The 3,309-nt window shown below is 41.3% G+C and overlaps 1 long non-coding RNA gene across 1 annotated transcript; it reads left to right on the forward strand.

Moving 5' to 3' along the window:
• The first annotated feature begins 1,378 nt into the window (after positions 1 to 1,378).
• On the forward strand, positions 1,379 to 2,469 carry LOC147755332 (uncharacterized). Its single transcript, XR_015329352.1, has 3 exons — positions 1,379 to 1,516; positions 1,673 to 1,892; positions 2,275 to 2,469. It is a non-coding gene; the product is annotated as an uncharacterized LOC147755332 (long non-coding RNA).
• Positions 2,470 to 3,309: the final 840 nt, after the last annotated feature.

Consider the following 3,309-nt stretch of genomic DNA (forward strand, 5'->3'; position numbering starts at 1 on the left):
TATCTATTTATGCTGCCTGTTCAGTAATACGTTACTTAAGAGGGCCATATCATTTCAAGTCTTTTGAATTTTCTTATTGTAAATCTTGTTTGCAATGAAATCGGTTGTACCCGTGAAGCCAGAACACTTGTTTACATATTATATATCAATATCAGGATAAAACAGATCGCACGAAAAGAACCTTTTTCATTCGTTTGAACTCAAATCTAGAAATTACTAATTTCAGGATTGTGTGGCCAGTTTTCTCGCCGACCGTGTTTAGGGCTGACTTCGACTTCAAAATGGCTATTGGACGCAGATCTTTTTGGCTATACAGATGTACCCAGGCTGGCTGTTTGCGCAATTTGAAAACCTCTTCTACGCTTTTTTTTATTACGGTCAAGACAACGTTTGTGATGATTTTTTTCCAATAAAGCCTTAACAAGATGATGAGCACTGTCAGTAACACCTTCTTCCAATATAAATAACTCAAGCGTCTCATCTGCCGCTAAACGAGTACATCTTTTGCCTCTTTGTTCTCGGGAGGGGCAGTATAATAAAATGTGAAGTAAACAATTCAGCCGAAAGACCACGTATCGATACCCTGTCTGTATCCATATTTCAGTAACATTATTGGCGCCGTCTAGACCCACATGTTCTGACTCATTTGCATCGATTCGGAATAATCGGTTTTTTCTGTCGCCTAAAGGTATTCACTTGCGTTGAGTGAGAGTTACTTTGATACATGCGAGATAGTCAAATATTCTGTGCAAGAAAGCATTGGATCGCCTCTTTCCCTATCAGAGGTTTATAAGGAGAACGTACACCACGAAAAGGCACTGGCCACGTAATCAAGTGCCATTTGAGTGTGCTGCTTAGTAGTGCCTTCGTAAAGGAGCCTGAAATCGATGGTATGCTTTTAAAACACATACACTTTATTGCATTTGCGTGTACAATAAATAATTTTGACTGTAATTTTACTGCCAGCTGTTTTTGCGTGAGTATTTGCTGTACGATGCTGCAGCTGGCTCCCGCTGTGAAATAGGCCCAATATACTCGGACAAATATAGGTTAAGAGCGTGTTTGGGCTGATTGAGCTTATGGACATTATCTTTGAAGTATTGGACAGCTGGTTTTATCAAATCATTAATGTTGTCCCCTCTTTTACCGTGAATGCAGAACAGTTCTGGGATCTTAGAACTTCTCTCGTACTGCTCACTCGTGGAACGTGCAGACGCATTCTTATTTTTCACCTGCTAACATATACGTGGACCATTACAAGGCCATTAGTCAAAGGGGATGATTCTAGTTGCGCTAGCGCGCGTGCACCGGTCGTCGCGGCGCGAGCGGCCTGGTAGTTAGTCACTAAGAGGACGGTACCTAGTCCTCGACAAAGACTCTGCTAAATGTTGTTGAAGATCTGTCCAACTGAGCAGACTACTTCTCTTGAATCTGTTTAGATCAGACGAACAACTGAAGTGAAAACAGCGAGAGTCGCGCTTCAAACGAGAAAATCAGAGTGGTAAAAGCAAACTACGTGAGTTATAGAAGCACTGGGCTTCTGGAGCCCAGTACTAGAGATAGATAGGTAGATAGCATTGCTTTCAGCAGTTGTGGGAATTCCTTTGTAAGATAAGACTGTTTTAAGAACTGACACTGACGTGCTTTCTTACATTTCTTTTTGGTAATGCAGATCGGATATGCCATAAGATCGGTATAACGAGCAAAGTATTCACTCTTTGGAACAAAGACACCAAAGCGAAGTGGGACCCAATGGCAGTTTCTCCGACCTAACTGAACTTTAAACCTGCTGACCTGTCGATGATATGGCAATAGGTCTAACGTTTCATAGTTCCTGTGAGCGGTTGGTTTCTATGCAGAGGAGACTACCGAGCAGTGATGGATCTGATAGGGTAAGCACGCCTAACTTAAAATTCATAGTATCGAGTCTTTTTCTCTTTACACTTTTCTTCCTGCAACGCATTCTAGGCCTCATCATCAATAACGGAATTTTGTTCGCCATCACTTATATCTGGCCTTTTCTTAAAAAAAAATCGATGCAATGTGCTTAAATTCACGCAGGTACCCTCCCCAAATTCAATTTCTTTAGACATTGATTCAAGATATGAGTACATCATACGCAACGTAATCGAATGACCATACGTTAATACGTTGTTTGTATTCGACCTATTGCAGCATCTCCGCTGCCACATGGTCGTGTGTACGACACAAATTCCTGAGTTCCAAAATCGGCCGGCTTAAAGCACTCACTTGCGTCTATCAATATATTTTCAGGCTTGAGGTCGCCGTGTGGAAGACACGCGTTCAAAGTTAGTCGAACACAAGCGCTACCTATGCAAGAAAGAACAAAGCCGCCAATTCGTTCATCAACTCTTTGTATTTATGCGGAATATTATACAAACAGTTATTTGGCATGTACCGTCAAATTGTACCTCTGGATTCAGAAACAGTAAAGAAGCTTTGTAATGAATTGGTGATTCATTGCAGCACTGAGATCTCTCTTATTGTAGGTAATTTGTTTTTGTGCTATGTATCGCTTTGATGAGAACTTCACAGCTAACCCGGTGCTCGTAAGAAACAGCCCTTCGCTGCGAAATTAAGCTCTACGTGCTGTCTCAGATCGAGGTAAGGAACCTATATTCTGGCAGCCACAAGATCGACGTATGGTAATACTTGTAAAAGGTTTAAACACCCTGTTCGGTAAAGGTATCCAAATCGTCAGAATCGCGGTATAAACTTAGTAGGAAAAATGAGCTTGACCTTGGGCCGTCAGCCATTGCCCAGCCCCTCTAGCTCGCCGGAAAAAAGTTCCCATTGTAAGCAGTAATACTACAAAGAACTCATTCTCCAAAAATAGTTCTTGTCTATCCAAAATGTCTTTATTTTTTCAACAGAAAGGTCGTATCTATATTTATTGCGTGCCAGAGATGGTCGTGTAAACAACGAAATTGACTCCACAAAAAAAATCCAGATTGCCTCCTTTTCTTTTCCCACCAAGACCAGTTTCCCGTATATCATAGCGGCGCTCGATTTCGGTCAGATAGTGTAGTGATATTCAAATCAAAGTGCTGGTGCCCTGGGCGTCTAGTGAGCACCGTGGCGCATCAGAGGTTTGTTACTATTATTGACTAAGTCCCAGCTGGCTGTCGAATCTACGAGTTCATGCATATTCCGTTCAGTTAGGGTAATAATTTCGATGAGTCGTAATCCTCCATTCATTGTTTTTCGAAAGGTTCAAAAATGTCAGTTCTAATAAAGTACCCTGGATTGCATGCATAACAATATTTTAATACAATAAAATAGTGGTTT

The sequence above is a fragment of the Varroa destructor genome, unplaced genomic scaffold, assembly GCF_002443255.2.
Source record: "Varroa destructor unplaced genomic scaffold, Vdes_3.0 BEIS01000005.1, whole genome shotgun sequence".
NCBI lineage: Eukaryota > Metazoa > Arthropoda > Arachnida > Mesostigmata > Varroidae > Varroa > Varroa destructor.